The sequence below is a fragment of the Pongo abelii genome, chromosome 12 (assembly GCF_028885655.2).
Source record: "Pongo abelii isolate AG06213 chromosome 12, NHGRI_mPonAbe1-v2.0_pri, whole genome shotgun sequence".
Lineage (NCBI taxonomy): Eukaryota > Metazoa > Chordata > Mammalia > Primates > Hominidae > Pongo > Pongo abelii.
The window spans coordinates 130,016,302-130,038,401 of NC_071997.2; the positions used below are offsets into that span (position 1 = coordinate 130,016,302).

The following is a 22,100-nucleotide window of genomic DNA, read 5'->3' on the forward strand; positions in this document are numbered from 1 at the left end:
TGATTTTATCTTGCTAAGTTGTTTGAGTTTCTTGTAGATTTTGGATACCAGCCCTTTGCCAGACACATAGTTTGCAAATATTTTTTTCCATTCTGTAGATTATCTGTTTACTCTGTTGATTGTTTCTTTTGCTGTGCAGAAGCTTTTTAGTTTAATTAAGTCTCATTTGTTTATCTTTGTTTTTATTGTATTTGCTATTGAGGGCTTGGTCATAAATTCTTTGGCTAGACCAATGTGCAGAAAAGATTTTCCTAAGGTTTCTTCTAGTATTTTTTTAAAAATAGTTTCAGGCCAAGTCTTTGCTATTGTGAATAATGCCACAATAAACATACATGTGCATGTGTTTTTATAGCAGCATGATTTATAATCCCTTGGGTATATACCCCATAATGGGAAGGCTGGGTCAAATGGTATTTCTAGTTCTAGATCCTTGAGGAATCGCCACACTGTTTTCCACAATGGTTGAACTAGTTTACAGTCCCACCAACAGTGTAAAAGTGTTCCTATTTCTCCACATTCTCTCCAGCACCTGTTGTTTCCTGACTTTTCAATGATCTCCATTCTAACTGGTGTGAGATGGTATCTCATTGTGGTTTTGACTTGCATTTCTCTGATGGCCAGTGATGATGAGCATTTTTTCATGTGTCTGTTGGCTGCATAAATGTCTTCTTTTGAGAAGTGTCTGTTCATATCCTTCGCCCACTTTTTGATGAGGTTGTTTGTTTTTTCTTGTAAGTTTGTTTGAGCTCTTTGTAGATTCTGGATGTTAGTCCTTTGTCAGATGAATAGATTGCAAGAATTTTCTCCCATTCTGTAGGTTGCCTGTTCACTCTGATGGTAGTTTCTTTTGCTGTGCAGAAGCTCCTTAGTTTAATTAGATCCCATTAACCCAAATGTCCATCAATGATAGACTGGATTAAGAAAATGTGGCATATACACACCATGGAATACTATGCAGCCATAAAAAGGATGAGTTCATGTCCTTTGTGGACATGGATGAAACTGGAAACCATCATTCTCAGCAAACTATCACAAGGACAAAAAACCAAACACTGCATGTTCTCACTCATAGGTGGGAATTGAACAATGAGAACACTTGGACACAGGAAGGGGAACATCACACACCGGGGCCTGTCGTGGGGTGGGGGGAGGGGGGAGGGGATAGCATTAGGAGATATACCTAATGTAAATTACGAGTTAATGGGTGCAGCACACCAACATGGCACATGTATACATATGTAACAAACCTGCATGTTGTGCACATGTATCCTAGAACTTAAAGTATAATAAAAATAAAAATAGTTTCAGGCCTTACACTTATGTTTTTAATCCATCCTGAGTTAACTTTTGTATATAATTAGAGGCATGGGTCCGGTTTCATTCTTCTGCATATGGCTATCTAATTTCTCTGTACCATTTATTGAATAGAGTGTCATTTCCTCAATGTATATTTTTGCAACTTTGTCAGAGTTGGTTGTAGGTATGTGGCTTTATTTCTGGATTCTCTGTTGTGTTCCATTGATCTATGTGTCTATTTTTATACCAGTACCATGCTGTTTTGGTTACTATAGCCTTGAAAGTAATGGCAAAAACCGCAGCTTCTTTTGCACCACCTTAATAATATAATCTGAAGTCAGATAATGTGATGCTTTCAGTTTTGTTTTTTTGGCTTAAGATTACTTTGGTTATGTTCACTCTTTATTTTGATTCCATATGAATTTTAGGATTGTCTTTTCTAATTATGTGAAAAATGATATTGGTAATTTGATAGGGAGTGCATTGAATTTGTAAATTGTTTTGGGCAGTACAGTCATTTTAACAGTATTGATTCTTCCAATCCATGAGCATGGGAAGTTTTACCATTTTTTTGTGTGTCATCTATGATTTTGTAGTTCTCCTTGTAGAGATCTTTCATCTCCCTGGTTAAATATGTTCCAGGCATTTTATTTTATTTTTTAGCTATTGTAAATGAGATTATCTTCTTGATTTGGTTCCCGGCTACATCATTATTGGTGTATAAAATGCGACTGCTTTCTGCATGTTAATTTTGTATCCTGAAACTTTACTGAATTCACTTAGGAAATCTAAGAGTTTCTTGGTGGAGTCTTTAAGGTTTTCTAGATATCATATTGTTAGCAAACAGGGATAATATGACTTCCTCCTTTCCAATTTGAATGCCTTTGTTTCTTTATCTTGCTTGATTGCTCCAGCAAAGACTTTCAGTACTATGTTGAATGAGAGTGGTGAAAGTGAGCATCCTTGTCTTGTCCAGTTCTTAGAGGAAACACTTTCAACTTTTACCTATTACATATGATGTTGGTGTGGGTTTGCTGTATATGGCCTTTATTCTGTTGAGTTACGTTCCTTCAATGCCTGGTTTGTTGAGGATTTTAATCATGAAGCCATATTAAATTTTATAAAGTCCTTTTTCTGCATCTATTGAGATGATCATATGATTTTTGTCCTTAATTCTATTTATGTGATGTATCATATTTATTGATTTGTGTATGTTGAAACATCTTTGGATCCCTGGGGTAAGTCCTACCTAATCATAGTGCATTATCTTTCCGATGTGCTGTTGGATTTGATTCACTAGTGTTTTGTTGGGAAGTTTTGCATCTATGCTCATTAGAGATATTGGTCTGTAGTTTTCTTTATTTGTTGTGTCCTTGTCTTGTTTCCGTATCAGAGTAGTACTGGCTTTGTAGAATGAGTTAGGAAGAATTCCTTCCTTCTTGATTTTATGGAATAATTTCAGGAATACTGATGTTTCTTCTTTGTATGTTTGGTAGCATTTGGCTATGAATCTATCTGATCCTGGTTTGTTTTTTTCCCCTGGGAGATTTTTTTGTTACTAATTAAATCTCACTACTCATTATTGATCTATTTAGGAGTTCTATTTCTTCCTGGTTCAATCTCAGGAGGTTGTGTGTTTCCAGTTTATAAATTTCCTTTACATTTTCTAGTTTGTGAGTGTATAGTTGCATATAATATTCTCTGATATCTTTTATATTTCTGTAGTATCAATTGTAATGTCTTCTTTTTCACTTACGATTGTGTTTATTTGCATCTTCTCTCTTTTTCTCTTGGTCAGTCTAGCTAGTGTTTTATCAATTTTGTATATCTCTTCAAAGAACTGAGTGTCTTCAAAGAACCAACTTTTCATCTTGTAGATTCTTTCCATTGTTTTTTCTGTCTCTTTTTCCCTTAGTTTTGCTCTGATTTTTGTTATTTCTTTTCTTCTGTTAACTTTGGGTTTGGTTTGTTCTTGTTTCTCTGGTTCCTTGAAATGCAACATTAGGTTGTTAATTTGTGGTTTTTCTACTTTTTTATCATGCAGGCTTTTAAGGCTATAAACTTCCCACTTAACACTTCTTTTGCTGTATCCCATAGGTTTGATGTGTTGTATTTTTATTTTCGCTGGTTTCCAACAATTTCTAATTTCCATCTGAATTTCTTCATTGACCCTGTGATCGTTCAGGAGGATGCCTATTAATCTCCATGTATTTATATAGTTTCCAAAGTTTCTCTTGGTATTGGTTTCCAGCTTTCTTCCACTGTGGTCTGAGAAGGTACTTGATATGATTTTGATATTTAAAGAATTGTCAAGATTTGTTTTGAGGCCTATGGTGGAGAAAGTTTCATGTACTGTTGAAAAGAATGTGTATTCTGTAGTTGTTTGGTAGAATGTTCTGTAAATGTCTGTCTAAAGTCCAATTCAAGTCCCATGGAAGTTTCTTTGTCAATTTTCTCTCTCAATGATCTTTCTAGTGCTGTGAGGGGGGTATTAAAGTCCTCTGCTATTGTATTCTGGTCTTTCTCTTTCTTTAGGTCTAGTAATATTAGTTTTGTGAATTTGTGTACTCTAATATTGGATGCATATATATTTAGGATTGTTATATCCTCTCGCTGAAGTGATCCCTTTATCATAATATAATTACCTTTTCTTTCTTTTTTTACTGTTTTTCATTTAAAGTCTGTTCTATATGATATAAGTATAGCTACTATTGTTTGCTTTCAATTTCTGTTTGCATGAAATATATTTTACCACCCCTTTACTTTCAGTCTATCTGTGTCTTTACAGTATACACCACAACTTCTTTATCCATTCCTCCATTGATGAATACTTAGATTGTTTCCACATCTAGGCTATTGCACATGTGTGTGCAATATCTTTACAAGGTGGTAGTTTCATCTCCTTTGAGTATTTACCCAGAAGAGGGATTCCTGGGTCATATGATAGTTATATTTTAAATTTCTTTAGTGACTTCCATACTGTTTTCCACAATGGTTGCACCTATCTACATTTCCATTAATGGTATACAAGCGTTCCCTCTCTACATCCTCACCAACATTTGTTATCTCTTTTCCTTTTCACAATAGCTATTCTAATAGGTGTGTGGTATTATCTCAATATGCTTTTAATTTGCATTTCTCTGATGATTAGTGATGTTGAGCACTTTTTCATTGGCCATTTTTATATGACTTTCTTGGAGAAATGTCTATTGAGGTTATTTTCCCATTTAAAAATTGAGCTATTTGATGTTTTGCTATTGAGTAGTGTGAGTTCCTTACATATTCGGAATATTAACCCCTTGTCTAGTACAGAGTTCACAAATATTTTCTCTCACTATGTTGGCTACTTTCTTATTTTGTTGTTTGTTTCATTTGCTCTACAGAAGCTTTTTAATTTGATATAGTTCCACTTTTTTTTTTATTTTGTTGCCTGAGCTTTTGGTGTGATATTAAAAAAAAATTGCCAAAGCCAGTATCAAGGAGTTTTCTTTTCCATGTTTTCTTCTAGTAGGTTTATAATTCCAAGTCTTAGGTTTAGGTCTTTAATCAATTATGAGCTGATTTTTGTAAATGGTGTAAGATAAGGACCCAGTTTTTTTTTTCTGCATATGGATAGTCAATTTCCTCATCATCATTTATTGAAGAGACTATCGTTTCACCATTCTTTTTTCTTGGTGGCCTTGTCAAGATATACACTACTAATATATGTGTGGGTTTATTTCTGGGCTATTTATTCTGATCCATTGGTCTATATATTTGCTTTTATGCCACTTCCAAACCGTTTTGATTACTGCAGTTTTGTAATATAATTTGAAATCTGGAAGTGTGATGCCTCTAATTTGTTTTTCTTTCTCAAGTCTGTTTTGACTACTGAGGGTTTTTGTAGTTCCATATAAATTTAAGATATGTTTTTGTATTTCTGTGAAAAATGTCATTGCAATATTTCTAGGAATTGCACTGAACTTCTATCTTGCTGTGGGTAGTGTGGACATTTTAATGATACTAATTCTTCCAACTTATGAACATGAAATGTCATCACATTTATTTGCGTATTGTTCAGTTTCTTTCAACAATGATTTATAATTTTCAGTGTACAGATCTTTCACTCCCTTGGTTAAATATTTTTCCTAGGTATTTATTCTTTTTGATGGTATTATAAATGGTATTTTTCTTTATTTCTTTTTTGAATAGATTGGTGTAAAGAAATAAAACTGATTTTTATATGTTAATATATGTTAATTTTGTATACTGCAACTTTACTAAATTCATTTATTAATTTTATCAGTTATTTGTGGAGTCTTAAGTGTTTTTTACATGTAGGATTTTGTCATCTACAAACAGGAAGAATTTTACTTTTGCTTATTTGGATGCATTTTATTCCTTTTTCTTGTCTGATTCTCCTGCTAGTACTTTTAATACTGTGTTAAACAGAAGTGGTGAGAACAGACATCTTTGCCTTATACCAGATCTTAAAGGAAATGCTTTCAGATTTTTGCCATTGATTATGATATTGTGCACGTTTGATGGATGAATTCTGTGGTATGTCAATTATAAATCAATACACTCTACTTAAATAAATATGAAAGCAAATTGGCCAGGCATGGTGGCTCACACTTGTAATCCCAGCACTTTGGGAGGCTGAGGTGGGTGGATCACTTGAGGTCAGGAGTTCGAGACCAGCCTGGCCAGCATGGCAAACCCCCTTCTCTACTAAAAATACAAAAGTTAGCTGGGTGTGGTGGCAGGTGCCTGTAGTCCCAGCTACTCGGGAGGCTGAGGAAGGAGAATCGCTTGAACCCAGGAGGTGGAGGTTGCCATTGAGCCGAGATCATGCCACTGCACTCCAGCTTGGGCAACAGAGCAAGACTATCTCAAAAAAAAAAAAAAAAAAAAAAGCAATCTAACCCGCAAAACTAAAGATGAATAGGGGAGTGAAAAAAGAATATGTTCAGTTTATTCTGGAAGATTTATGAAAGGTGAGTTTGATGCTACAGCCTCCTGTGTGTAAAACCTTTCGAAGTCTCTAGTTCCTCCCATCTTCCTCCCCGGCTGGCCTGGCCTCACGCCTGCCTTCTTCCGCAGCATAATTTCCTCCACTCCAGACTCCTGCTCTTCCTTCTGGCTGTAGCGAGCATCTCTGTGCCTCTCCAAGGCGGTTCACCTCCTGTGAGCATCTCTGTGCTTCTCCAAGGTGTTTCACCTTCTGTGCCCAGATACTTTCCCATGTGCACTTTTCTTTGCTTAAAATACTTCCTTTCCCCATCTTCTTTTCCCACACCCTTCCCCATCTTGAATAAATCCTACCCATCTTCAGACCTGTGCTTCTTTTGGCCTTCCCATCACCACCTTCCTCACACTTCCCAAAGGCTGTACCACTTTCCTTGTCCTCCAGTGGACCCGGTCAGCCTTGAGGACGGGCCCTGTGACTCTGCCCAGCCCACTATGCAGGGCACGGTGGTGCACGCCCAGTGCCCAGATCACGCTGTGGTGCATAGGACTATCCACTATGACAGCAGCCCATTGTTTTGGTAGTGGTTGTTCATGTGTTCTTATGGTCTCTTTTGAACTTAAAGGGGGTTCTTATTTCTAGCAAAACATGTCTGGCTATTCGTGCCCTTTAATACAAACTTAAATAGGCTTTCATTTCTTTCTTCTACAGTATAAGACATGTCATTCTTTCATGACTTGGTTCTCATTTGTTATGAAAATTTTCCTCTCAAATGTTTTCCTCAAGTGAGAGGTTGAAAATTTGGAAGTCTGGAGTCTGGTCCTCAGTTCTAATCTGGTAAGATTAGCTGTGATATTTAAACTCTGTCTGCGTTTGTGCACCTCGAGATGAGTTCTTTCCTCTTTTCATACTGCAGCTAACAGGGGATGTCAACCATTTCACTGTCTCCCAGTGATGGGATTTTAACAAACAGGAATGAATATTAATTTAGTTATCTGGTAATGATGGTATTATGGTTATTGTGTTTAAAGCATACACATTAATGAAAATTAGCCCACATTTTCACTGGATTGCAAAGAATATGGCTGTGTAAACCATGGCTCAATATTTTGTAGGTGAGTCTACCATTTGACTGTATTTCAAATGGATTTCTGGGAAATTCAGAGAACATCCCAGGTCCCTGGGTTTGCATATCTGGAGGTTGTGAGTCACTTATCCATAGTATAGGGTGACAGAACCAGAAAGGGCTGGGGTGTGCTTTGTGGAGGAGTTTCTGACAGCCTGTATTTACCCATTGGATGTATATGCACATCTTCCTAAGCATTCATTTAGCTGACAGTCTGGGAAATGTCAGCGTTCTAATTAACTCCAGCTAGAGAAGGTTGTGCTGCAATCTGAAATCCCTTTGATTGATATGGCTGCAATTAGAGCTCAGCTCCCTCTCAGCACACTGAAGTGGAGAGAGAGTGAGGAACAGGCGTCACGGGGCTCTCTGCAGAGCAGAGCTCCATTCTGTATCCATAGCTGGGAGGTAATGTGTGAAGGGAGATGCCTGATTGCCTCATCCAACCTTCCCCATGCTCCCAAATTGAGGAATTTATTACTTTTGTTAGAATAAAAAAGAAATGTACATTACCCTTTGCTTGTGTAGCTATTGCTTTATTAAGGGGATTTTGGGAACTTTGAAGGTCATTATGTTAAATCTAATAGATTTTTTCCCTCATTTTTATGAAGTATATTGACAGGAGGGCCCTTATTTATATTTATCTTAAAACAAACTTGTAAGTGCCATGTGTAAATTTGCGTGACCAAAATCACAGGAATAAGGATACAAGTTAGATTTTTAGGTAATTTGTATAGATGCTCATAGACCAAATAGAAGTCTTTTTTTGAGAATCAAATTTAGCAGATCAAAATTCTTTGATTACCTACTCTGCCAGGAGCTATGGTAATGTCGGGAGCTACAAAGAAAAACACCACACTGCCTTTGACCTAAGGAAGCATGGAAAGGCACGGGTAAAGAAACCCAATGTATACGGGCACTGGCACTAGTGGAGAGCTAGGTAAGACATCAGCCAGTGGAGGGGAAGGAGTGGTCATCCTGTTGGGAAAACCAGGAGATTCCAAGAGGAGGGACCATTGAGTTGGTCTCTGATGCTTGAGAATAATTTCAATACGGGAAGAACTGGGGCAAGGGGCTTCCAGGCTGAACATAGGCTTGGCCGTGAAGAACCTTCATGGTGAGTTTGGACCACAGCTGTGTGGCCAGTGTCCTGGAAGGTGGGAGTTGAGAAAGGATTCAGTGTTGGGGCTGGGGGTGACGGTGGCTGCAAAGATAGAATGACCAGATTGCACAGGGCTGGGCGCACATGGCTTTGCCACTTTGTTTTCCGATGGTGGTAGTAGGAAATTATTGCAGGATTTTGGTACAGAAGTTCGTGAACTGATCTATGTTTTAGGCAGGCAACCTCATCCCTGTTGTAGAGCCAGGAGAAATTGGAGGAAGGAGAACCGGTGAAGACATCATCACAATTGAACTGATGGGAAATTATCAGTCTGGATTAGACTATTATTCTTTTTTTCCCCTCTCAGTTCGGCCCAATTGCTGCTTTTGGTGGAACTGATTGGCTAGGCTGGGATAGAGGAGGTAAACGGTGTACTCAGACAATCCAGTCTTAATACAGAAACTGGCCCCTCCTTCCGCTCCCAAACCCTATTAAAGATAAGGAAATTTATATTCCTGGTCCTTAGAAAGCAGAGTTCCAATTAACCAAAGAAAGGGGACACGGACAAGGAAAACATTGAGCCCATGTTCCAGTTCTGAACGTCAGCAAAATGCTCCACATTTCCCGAAGAACTGGGATCCCCCTCCTGTGGCTCCTCCAAGGTCAGGACTGGGGTTCCCAGGTGAGGGGCAGCCTCAAAGCACCCTCTTTTCTAATCTGCTGAAACACGTAGGTGAGAGTTGTGCTGTTTTGAAGTTGTGAAGGTTAAATTTATGTGTCAGTGTTACTGGGCTGCAGAATGCCCAGACAGTTGGTTAAACCTTATCCTGGGTGCTCTACATGAGGTCAGCATTTGGGTCAGTGGGCTGCCTCCCTAGTGAGTGGGCCTCATCCATTCCACTGAAGGCCTGAACAGAAAAAAGGCTAAGGAAGAAAGAACTCCTCTCTCTGCCTGTCTTCAGGCCGGAATACTGGCCATCTCCTGTCTTAGGACCCAGATTGAACTGGAACATACACCATTGGCTCTCCTGGTCTCTAGCCTGCTGACTGCAGATCTTGGTCTTCTCGGCTTCCATAATCACGTATAAATTCCTCATAGTACATCTCGCTTCCCCTCTCTTCACGGACACACACACGGACATGCATACACATTTGCCTGTTAGTGTGTGTGTGTGTGTATATGTATATATATATATGAGTATGTATATTTATCTCCTATTGGTTGCTTTTTCTGGAGAACCGAGACTAACATAGAAGTTACATTTCTATTTAAAAATTTTAATACTTTACTGTTTTTATATAAATAATACATACGTTAAGTCCAACAGAGCTTAAAGGTAAACAAACAAAAAAAGCATACATATTAGAAAAACAATCAAGCAACCTAGAAGAGAACAGAAATGATATCCACAAACCTTGCTTAGTATCCTAAATATCCTAAAATAGTATTCTAAGGCTACAGAAACTATGAAACATTCAATGATATTGGAATTATTATATTTCTAATCCCATGTTTTAATTTTAGATGTCTTCAACTTCTGGCTATAAAAGATGAGAGGATTAATGTTCTTACTGCCAAATTCCCTCTCTTCCCCTCTACTTTTGTATTTGTAATGCCAGTGTATAAGCATTGTTAAGGTTTCTAACATTTGCAGAATTTCCACATTTGTTTAATATTATATTAATAGATGTGATAAGACCAACATTACAAATTAATAGTATCTTATGAGCTTTTTAAGGATGGTGCGGATAGCAATTTCATCTTAATTTTCAGGGCAATTGATTTTTTTGTATTTTACTTTTAATTCGAAAGGAGTTTACTTCTCATGATCAAATTTCAGGGTCAAGATACGCCTATGAACTAATAAGCTTAATTTTATGTTTGATTTATGAATATATTATATATGTATTTGTTATTTCCCCTGAAATCCTGTCCTAAGTTCCATATGATTTCTTAGACAATTGAGTCAGATTGCTAATTTTTCCATTCTATCTTATCATTTCTTCAAGTGTAGGTTTCCCATAGTAAGTACATCCACAGAAATATTTGGAGGCTCTAAAATTACTTGGAGAGAAATAACGTAAAAGAATGTTAACTTTGGAGGAGCCAAGATGGCCGAATAGGAACAGCTCCGGTCTACAGCTCCCAGCGCGAGCAACGCAGAAGACGGGTGATTTCTGCATTTCCATCTGAGGTACCGTGTTCATCTCACTAGGGAGTGCCAGACAGTGGGCGCAGGTCAGTGGGTGAGCGCACCGTGCGCCAGCCGAAGCAGGGGCGAGGCATTGCCTCACTCGGGAAGCACAAGGGGTCAGGGAGTTCCCCTTCCAGGGGTGACAGACGGCACCTGGAAAATCGGGCCACTCCCACCCGAATACTGTGCTTTTCCGACGGGCTTAGGAAACGGTGCCCCAGGAGAGTATAGCCCGCACCTGGCTCAGAGGGTCCTATGCCCACGGAGTCTCGCTGATTGCTAGCACAGCAGTCTGAGATCAAACAGCAAGTCGGCAGCGAGGCTGGGGGAGGGGCGCCCGCCATTACCCAGGCTCGCTTAGGTAAACAAAGCAGCCTGGAAGCTTGAACTGGGTGGAGCCCACCACAGCTCAAGGAGGCCTGCCTGCCTCTGTAGGCTCCACCTCTGGGGGCAGGGCACAGACAAACAAAAAGACAGCAGTAACCTCTGCAGACTTAAATGTCCCTGTCTGACAGCTGTGAGGAGAGCAGTGGTTCTCCCAGCACGCAGCTGGAGATCTGAGAACGGGCTGACTGCCTCCTCAAGTGGGTCCCTGACCCCTGACCCCCGAGCAGCCTAACTGGGAGGCACCCCCCAGCAGGGGCAGACTGACACCTCACACGGCCGGCCAGGTACTCCAACAGACCTGCAGCTGCGGGTTCTGTCTGTTAGAAGGAAAACTAACAGAAAGGACATCCACACCAAAAACCCATCTGTACATCACCATCATCAAAGACCAAAAGTAGATAAAACCACAAAGATGGGGAAAAAACAGAGCAGAAAAACTGGAAACTCTAAAAACCAGAGTACCTCTCCTCCTCCAAAGGAACGCAGTTCCTCACCAGCAACGGAACCAAGCTGGACGGAGAATGACTTTGACGAGCTGAGAGAAGAAGGCTTCAGACGATCAAATTACTCCGAGCTACGGGAGGATATTCAAACCAAAGGCAAAGAAGTTGAAAACTTTGAAAAAAATTTAGAAGAATGTATAACTAGAATAACCAATACAGAGAAGTGCTTAAAGGAGCTGATGGAGCTGAAAACCAAGGCTCGAGAACTACGTGAAGAATGCAGAAGCCTCAGGAGCCGATGCGATCAAATGGAAGAAAGGGTATCAGCCCTGGAAGATGAAATGAATGAAATGAAGCGAGAAGGGAAGTTTAGAGAAAAAAGAATAAAAAGAAACGAGCAAAGCCTCCAAGAAATGTGGGACTATGTGAAAAGACCAAATCTACGTCTGATTGGTGTACCTGAAAGTGACGGGGAGAATGGAAACAAGTTGGAAAACACTCTGCAGGATATTATCCAGGAGAACTTCCCCAATCTAGCAAGGCAGGCCAACATTCAGATTCAGGAAATACAGAGAACGCCACAAAGATACTCCTCGAGAAGAGCAACTCCAAGACACATAATTGTCAGATTCACCAAAGTTGAAATGAAGGAAAAAATGTTAAGGGCAGCCAGAGAGAAAGGTCGGGTTACCATCAAAGGGAAGCCCATCAGACTCACAGCGGATCTCTCGGCAGAAACCCTAGAAGCCAGAAGAGAGTGGGGGCCAATATTCAACATTCTTAAAGAAAAGAATTTTCAACCCAGAATTTCATATCCTGCCAAACTAAGCTTCATAAGTGAAGGAGAAATAAAATACTTTACAGACAAGCAAATGCTGAGAGATTTTGTCACCACCAGGCCTGCCCTAAAAGAGCTCCTGAAGGAAGCACTAAACATGGAAAGGCACAACCGGTACCAGCCACTGCAAAATCATACCGAAATGTAAAGAACATCGAGACTAGGAAGAGACTGCATCAACTAACGAGCAAAATATCCAGCTAACATCATAATGACAGGATCAAATTCACACATAACAATATTAACTTTAAATGTAAATGGACTAAATGCTCCAATTAAAAGACACAGACTGGCAAACTGGATTAAGACTCAAGACCCATCAGTGTGCTGTATTCAGGAAACCCATCTCACGTGCAGAGACACACATAGGCTCAAAATAAAAGGATGGAGGAAGATCTACCAAGCAAATGGAAAACAAAAAAAGGCAGGGGTTGCAATCCTAGTCTCTGATAAAACAGACTTTAAACCAACAAAGATCAAAAGAGACAAAGAAGGCCATTACATAATGGTAAAGGGATTAATTCAACAAGAAGAGCTAACTATCCTAAATATATATGCACCCAATACAGGAGCACCCAGATTCATAAAGCAAGTCCTGAGTGACCTACAAAGAGACTTAGACTCCCACACATTAATAATGGGAGACTTTAACACCCCACTATCAACATTAGACAGATCAACGAGACAGAAAGTCAACAAGGATACCCAGGAATTGAACTTAGCTCTGCACCAAGCGGACCTAGTAGACATCTACAGAACTCTCCACCCCAAATCAACAGAATATACATTTTTTTCAGCACCACACCACACCTATTCCAAAATTGACCATATACTTGGAAGTAAAGCTCTCCTCAATAAATGTAAAAGAACAGAAATTGTAACAAACTGTCTCTCAGATCACAGTGCAATCAAGCTAGAACTCAGGATTAAGAATCTCACTCAAAACCGCTCAACTACGTGGAAACTGAACAACCTGCTCCTGAACGACTACTGGGTACATAATGAAATGAAGGCAGAAATAAAGATGTTCTTTGAAACCAACGAGAACCAAGACACAACATACCAGAATCTCTGGGATGCATTCAAAGCAGTGTGTAGAGGGAAATTTATAGCACTAAATGCCCACAAGAGAAAGCAGGAAAGATCCAAAATTGACACCCTAACATCACAATTAAAAGAACTAGAAAAGCAAGAGCAAACACATTCAAAAGCTAGCAGAAGGCAAGAAATAACTAAAATCAGAGCAGAACTGAAGGAAATAGAGACACAAAAAACCCTTCAAAAAATAAATGAATCCAGGAGCTGGTTTTTTGAAAGGATCAACAAAATTGATAGACCGCTAGCAAGATTAATAAAGAAAAAAAGAGAGAAGAATCAAATAGATGCAATAAAAAATGATAAAGGGGATATCACCACCGATCCCACAGAAATACAAACTACCATCAGAGAATATTACAAACACCTCTATGCAAATAAACTAGAAAATCTAGAAGAAATGGATAAATTCCTCAACACATACACCCTCCCAAGACTAAACCAGGAAGAAGTTGAATCTCTGAATAGACCAATAACAGGAGCTGAAATTGTGGCAATAATCAATAGCTTACCAACCAAAAAAAGTCCAGGTCCAGATGGATTCACAGCCGAATTCTACCAGAGGTACAAGGAGGAGCTGGTACCATTCCTTCTGAAACTATTCCAATCAATAGAAAAAGAGGGAATCCTCCCTAACTCATTTTATGAGGCCAGCATCATCCTGATACCAAAGCCTGGCAGAGACACAACAAAAAAAGAGAATTTTAGACCAATATCCTTGATGAACATTGATGCAAAAATCCTCAATAAAATACTGGCAAACAGAATCCAGCAACACATCAAAAAGCTTATCCACCATGATCAAGTGGGCTTCATCCCTGGGATGCAAGGCTGGTTCAATATACGCAAATCAATAAATGTAATCCAGCATATAAACAGAACGAAAGACAAAAACCACATGATTATCTCAATAGATGCAGAAAAGGCCTTTGACAAAATTCAACAACCCTTCATGCTAAAAACTCTCAATAAATTAGGAATTGATGGGACGTATCTCAAAATAATAAGAGCTATTTATGACAAACCCACAGCCAATATCATACTGAATGGGCAAAAACTGGAAGCATTCCCTTTGAAAACTGGCACAAGACAGGGATGCCCTCTCTCACCACTTCTATTCAACATAGTGTTGGAAGTTCTGGCCAGGGCAATTAGGCAGGAGAAGGAAATCAAGGGTATTCAATTAGGAAAAGAGGAAGTCAAATTGTCCCTGTTTGCAGATGACATGATAGTATATCTAGAAAACCCCATTGTCTCAGCCCAAAATCTCCTTAAGCTGATAAGCAACTTCAGCAAAGTCTCAGGATACAAAATCAATGTGCAAAAATCACAAGCATTCTTATACATCAATAACAGACAAACAGAGAGCCAAATCATGAGTGAACTCCCATTCACAATTGCTTCAAAGAGAATAAAATACCTAGGAATCCAACTTACAAGGGATGTGAAAGACCTCTTCAAGGAGAACTACAAACCACTGCTCAAGGAAATAAAAGAGGATACAAACAAATGGAAGAACATTCCATGCTCATGGGTAGGAAGAATCAATATCGTGAAAATGGCCATCCTTCCCAAGGTAATTTACAGATTCAATGCCATCCCCATCAAGCTACCAATGACTTTCTTCACAGAATTGGAAAAAACTACTTTAAAGTTCATATGGAACCAAAAAAGAGCCCGCATCGCCAAGTCAATCTTAAGCCAAAAGAACAAAGCTGGAGGCATCACACTACCTGACTTCAAACTATACTACAAGGCTACAGTAACCAAAACAGCATGGTACTGGTACCAAAACAGAGATATAGATCAATGGAACAGAACAGAGCCGTCAGAAATAATGCCACATATCTACAAGTATCTGATCTTTGACAAACCTGAGAAAAACAAGAAATGGGGAAAGGATTCCCTATTTAATAAATGGTGCTGGGAAAACTGGCTAGCCATATGTAGAAAGCTGAAACTGGATCCCTTCCTTACACCTTATACAAAAATCAATTCAAGATGGATTAAAGACTTAAATGTTAGACCTAAAACCATAAAAACCCTAGAAGAAAACCTAGGCATTACCATTCAGGACATAGGCATGGGCAAGGACTTCATGTCTAAAACACCAAAAGCAATGGCAACAAAAGCCAAAATTGACAAATGGGATCTAATTAAACTCAAGAGCTTCTGCACAGCAAAAGAAACTACCATCAGAGTGAACAGGCAACCTACAAAATGGGAGAAAATTTTCGCAACCTACTCATCTGACAAAGGGCTAATATCCAGAATCTACAATGAACTCCAACAAATTTACAAGAAAAAAACAAACAACCCCATCAAAAAGTGGGCGAAGGACATGAACAGACACTTCTCAAAAGAAGACATTTATGCAGCCAAAAAACACATGAAAAAATGCTCACCATCACTGGCCATCAGAGAAATGCAAATCAAAACCACAATGAGATACCATCTCACACCAGTTAGAATGGCAATCATTAAAAAGTCAGGAAACAACAGGTGCTGGAGAGGATGTGGAGAAACAGGAACACTTTTACACTGTTGGTGGGACTGTAAACTAGTTCAGCCCTTGTGGAAGTCAGTGTGGCGATTCCTCAGGGATCTAGAACTAGAAATTCCATTCGACCCAGCCATCCCATTACTGGGTATATACCCAAAGGACTATAAATCATGCTGCTATAAAGACACATGCACACGTATGTTTATTGCGGCATTATTCACAATAGCAAAGACTTGGAACCAACCCAAATGTCCAACAATGATAGACTGGATTAAGAAAATGTGGCACATATACACCATGGAATACTATGCAGCCATAAAAAATGATGAGTTCACGTCCTTTGTAGGGACATGGATGAAATTGGAAATCATCATTCTCAGTAAACTATCGCAAGAACAAAAAACCAAACACCGCATATTCTCACTCATAGGTGGGAACTGAACAATGAGAACACATGGACACAGGAAGGGGAACATCACACTCTGGGGACTGTTGTGGGGTGGGGGGAGGGGGGAGGGATAGCATTGGGAGATATACCTAATGCTAGATGACGAGTTGGTGGGTGCAGCGCACCAGCATGGCACATGTATACATATGTAACTTACCTGCACATTGCGCACATGTACCATAAAACCTAAAGTATAATAATAATAATAATAAAAAAAAAAAAAAAATGTTAACTTTGGCCATAATAGACTAGCAATGAAACTTATTTTTTGCTGGAAATCATCAAAAGTCATGAATGAAATTTTACTTGTTAATTTTTAAAAAAATACCTAATTTAGGCTAACATACTTTTTAAGGACATAAGATTTAAGCATATTATGTCTAAATCTCATAACAACCTAGAAGTATAGCTGTTATCTTACTGGTTAGGGAAGGGCCTGGCTGTGAGTGACAGCCAGTGACTGTGGTGTAATGAAGTGAGGTGGCTTTTCTCATGGAGCAGCAGGTCAAAGGTGAATAATATGGGGTAGTGCAGCTGCTGTGAATGCCTTCCTGGATTTTGGGTTTCCTGTCTTGATGGTTCTTTATCCTTGTGCTTGTCACCTCATGGTCTCAACGTGGCTGCTGCAACCTCAGCCGTCTTGTCTGCATTCCAGGAAGAAATTGGAGGGCAGGGCCTAGGGACCAAGGGGCCTTCCAGCAGATGCTTCTTCCTCTTAGAAAAGCAAAAGCCTCAATCAGTCAGCTTCTCGCCTTGTTGCTCTGTCTAGAGTGGTGCCTTGAAGGCTTCTTCCCAGCTTCTTATTCCTAGCTGGAAAGGTGGCTTCGAACTTCTTTCTTTTCTGTGATGTTTCTAACATCTCCATTGTGTTTGCTGGGATAAGATAGTTGACCTAATTTTGGGGACTTCTAAATAAAGTTTTCTCTAGACAAAGAGGTAATAACTGAGAAGGATTCACTTAAAAAAAGAATAGCAATTTAGTGAATTATAGAACGTAGCTGTAAAAATAATAATCTCCAAACATGAAGTAGTCTGTGATCTTTACCTGTAATTTTAATGTCAAGGACTTGCAGTTCTGCTGTCTCCAGGAGACTTTTTTGTCTATATCTTCACCTCTCAATGCCATTTCCCCTGCTGTAACTTTGGTGAAGCTGCTTATGTCAGAAGAGATGTGGGGAAAAGGAATGCATGGATTGGTTTGTTTTTTTGTAATTGGCTGTTAACAGCCTGAGGTGAAAAGGGGAGGGATGAAGCTCTGCAGAGCCATGTGCGTGCCCATGAACCCGACACGTGTGCTGCACTGGTTTCTCTGATGGTCTCAATTCTCCACTCCAGCCTGTGCACATGCTTTTGGTAATGTTACTTGCATCTTTTTCTATCAAAAGATGGAAAAAATTTCTCCACCCCTGGAATTCTGGGCTGGCCTTAAGACTTGCTTCGATCAATAGCAGTGATGAAAGTGACAGTATTCCCATTCTGGATTTTGGTCTCAGGAAGCCTTTCATGCCTCTGCTTTGACCACAAGAACAAGTCCAGGCCAGCATGCTGGAGGAAGAGAGACCACATGGAGCACAGCCCATGCCATCCTTGGCCAATCAACACCATCTAACCCCAAATGTGTGAGAGACCCTGGCCAGGACCAGCAGAACCACTCAACTGACACACGGACTGAGGAACAGTAATGATGGTTATTGTTTTGAGGCACTGTGTTTTGGGATGGTTTGTCAGACAATGTTCTTTTGGCAATAGTTAACTAATACTGCATGTTTTGAGGTATTTTATATTCATTTTTACATTTAATCTTAATAACAGACCATCTTGTTACTGATACTATATCTGTCTTAGAGACAAGCAATCTGAGTTTCACAGAGATGAAATAATTCCCCAGATCACAGAGCTAGAAAGTGGTACATCTTTTCGCTGATATCAGATTTGTCTTATTTCAAAACCCATTCCCTCTGCCCAGCCTCTCTGAATCTGAGGAGCACTTGTGAACAGGGGCCTTAGTTCCACATGAAGAGCAGAGTGAAGAGGTGCAGGCAAGAGTTCAGCGTGGTCACAGCCCTCTAGTGCTGCTTAGAAACAAACTTCATAATCTCACTAATGGTCTATCGATCAAAACCACAACGCAATACTACCTTACTCCTGCAAGAATGGCCATAATAAAAAAATTAAAAAATAATAAATGTCGGTGGGGGTATGGTGAACAGGGAACACTTCTACACTGCTGGTGGGAACATAAACTACTACAACCACTATGAAAACAGTGTGGAGATTCCTTACAGAACTAAAAGTAGAACTCCCATTTGATCCAGCAATCCCACTACTGGGTATCTACCCAGGAGAAAATAAGTCATTATATGAAAAAGATACTTCCACACACGTTATAGCAGCACAATTCACAATTGCAAAAATATGGAACCAGCCCAAATACCCATCAATCAATGAGTAGATAAGAAAATGTTATACACACACACACACAACATTGAATACTATTCAGCCATAAAAAAGAATGAAATAATGGCATTTGCAGCAACCTGGAAGGAATTGGAGACCATTATTCTAAGTGAAGTAACTCAGGAATGGAAAACCAAACATCATATATTCTCACTCATAAGTGTGGGAGCTAAGCTATGAGGATGCAAAGGCATAAGAATGACACACAATGGACTGTGGGGACTTGGAGGAAAGGGTGGGAGCAGATTGAGGGATAGAAGTCTGCATAATTGGGCACAGTGTATACTGCTTGGGTGATGGGTGCACCAAAATCTCACAAATCACCACTAAAGAACTTACTCATGTAACCAAACACCACCTGTTCCCCAAAAACCTATGGAAATAAAAATACAATACAATTTTAAAAACCCAAAAACAAAATTAATGTATTGTACACAAAAATTTAAGAGGGAAAACCTCGTAAGTGTTCTTACCACAATAAAAGAAAATAAAAGAAAAACAAAACAAAAAAGAAAAGAACTTCAGGTTCCTCTGTGGCTGGGCAGATGTTTTCTTCCTCTACCATCTCTCCAATTTCCCCATGTGTTGTACTCTTTGCGTTATTTTATACTAGAAGGAGTTGATAGTGAGACGCAAGAGTCTTCTGATTTTTTGTAAAAAATTGACAAATAATTGTATATATTTATGGGGCAAAATATGATTTCTTGATATATGTATAAATTGTGGAATAATTAAATCAAGCTAACTAACTTATCCTCACCTTACTTATCAATTTTTTTGGTGGTGAGAACATTTAAAATCGAATCTTTTAGCAATTTTGAAATTTACACTACATTATTTTTAACTGTAGTCACCACGCTGTGCAATAGATCACTAAAACTTATTCCTCCTGTCTAACTAAAACATTTTTTTGACCCCTAACTTCGCATTTCCATAACTTCCCACCTCCCTGCTACCCCATCCTGTGGTAACCATCTGCTCTCTGCTTTCAAGAGTTAAGCTTTCTTAGATTCCAGATGTAAGTGAAAGCATGAAGTCTTTGTCTTTCTGTGCCTGGCGTATTTCACTTACAGTAATGTACTCCAAATTTACCCATGTTGTCACAAATGTCGGGATTTTCTTCTTCTTTTCTTTTTTAAGATGGAAGAGTATGACACTGTATATCTATACCGCACTTTCTTTATTCGTTTATTCATTGGCGGACACCTGGGTTGATTCTATATCTTGGATATTGTGGATAATGCTGTAGGGAACATGAGAGAGTGCAGGTATCTCTTTGATATAGTGATTTCAATTCCTTTGAAAGAAGTAGTGAGATTGCCAAATCATATGGTAGCTTTATTTTTATTTATTTTTGCTGTTGTTGTTGATACAGAGTCTCACTCTGTTGCCCAGGCTAGAGTGCAGTGGTGCGATCTCGGTTCACTACAACCTCTGCCTCCCTGGTTCAAGTGATTTTCCTGTCTCAGCCTCCCAAGTAGCTGGGATTACAGGCACGTACCACCATGCCTGGCTAATTTTTGTATTTTTAGTAGAGATGGGGTCTCACCATGTTGACCAAGCTGGTCTCAAATTCCTGACCTCAAGAAATCCACCCGCCTTGGCCTCTCAAAGTGCAGGGATTACAGGCATAAGCCACTGCACCCAGCCTATTTTTAATTTTTTGAGGGGCTTTCCAAACTGTTTTTCGTAATGTCTGTACTTATTTATATTTTCATCAACAAAGTACAAGGTTCTCTTTTCTCCACATCTTCATCTATACTTGTTACCTTTTTTAAAATTAAGGTCTTGCTCTTTTGCCCAGGCTGGTGTGCAGTGACACAATCATAGCTCACTGCAGCCTCAAACTCCTGGACTCATGTGATCCTCCCACCTCAGCCTTCTTAGTAGCTGGGGCTATAGGCATGTGCCACTGCCCCTGGTTAAATAGTTTTACAGATGCCGGGGTGGGGCAGGGGCCCATTGGGTTGCTCATGCTGGTCTTGGACTCCTGAGCTACTTATTATATTAGACTGAGGATCTTTAATATCCCATCCTGTTTCCAGGCTTCTGAACCTCAACGTGTCCTGAATTGAACTCACTCAAACCCACTTGTCTTTCTATGTTTCCCTCCTAAAGAATGACACCACCATCCATGTGGCTGTCTAGGCCATCCTGAACTTCAAAGTCATCTTTCATCTGGGATCTTCTTCTCAAATTCCAAAATTCAATGACAGGCCTCATTCATTCCAGAACCCTGATATCTCCTGAGTCCATTCATTTCTCTTTAAACTCACCAACATTACTTGAATTAAAGACTGAATTATGTATTTTGAGGGTTCTAGATACTGCCTTCCCACCAGCACATGTTTCCAGTCTCCCCACTTCCCAGGCCACCCATCAGCCTGTCGCCAAAGTGACCTTTCTCACGTAAGCATTTGAGCAAAACTTTCTAGACATCCAATCACAGAATTCTTCTCCAGACAAAGTTGTAAACTTAGAAACTGACACAGGCATTTAATGGGGCTTCACAATATAGGATGGATACATGAGTAAATGAATGAAGTAACTATTTTTCTAAATTTACTTTATGTACATAAAAATATTATCTACCTTTGAACACTGAGTCAATCATTGGCTCAACACTTTGATGGCATTGAGGGGGAGATCAGAAAATATTTTAATTTCTTATTTAGAAAGTTAAAAAAATATGCCCCGGGGTCTTTTTATGGTTATGTAACTCAACCCTTGAAATGTAAAAATTTTGTCTGTATGCACAATTAATTTTAAAAGTAAAGGAATATATATTCATAGCATAATCTATGTTTTTATCACGTGCATGGCCTCATAAAAATCTACGTGTATCCTTTTTTGTACAAAATCTACATTCATATATATATATATATATATGAGTGTCTTTTTTTCCTTTTTAAAATTTGGAAATTAGTAATGTGCTGTTTGGAATATTTGTATAATGAAATTCATTGTCATATGAACCATGCATCCTTAACTTCTCTTAATTTCTCTATTTGGGGATAATCAATGTATTGAGTTTTTCAAAAGAGAGGTGAAACATGTATATTCCTCGAAGCCTGGATACTCTTGTGTTGTGGAGGAATTTTCAGGGACTGCCCTGCCATAGAGGGTCTGTTTATCTTATTCTTTTCAGGCCAAATTGTATGTGAAAGGGAGAGACAAACGTTTTATTGCTAATTTCAGTATGCACTCATTGGTGAGCACATTTTCTCCTAATGGCCACCCTCAGTGCTGCAAAATGTCACTGAGA

At 39.2% G+C, this 22,100-nt stretch overlaps 1 long non-coding RNA gene across 1 annotated transcript in view; it reads left to right on the forward strand.

Moving 5' to 3' along the window:
- LOC134759673 (uncharacterized) overlaps positions 1–22,100 on the forward strand; it is a 234,109-nt gene that overhangs the window by 142,765 nt on the left and 69,244 nt on the right. The gene's annotated exons all lie outside the window — the stretch shown is intronic.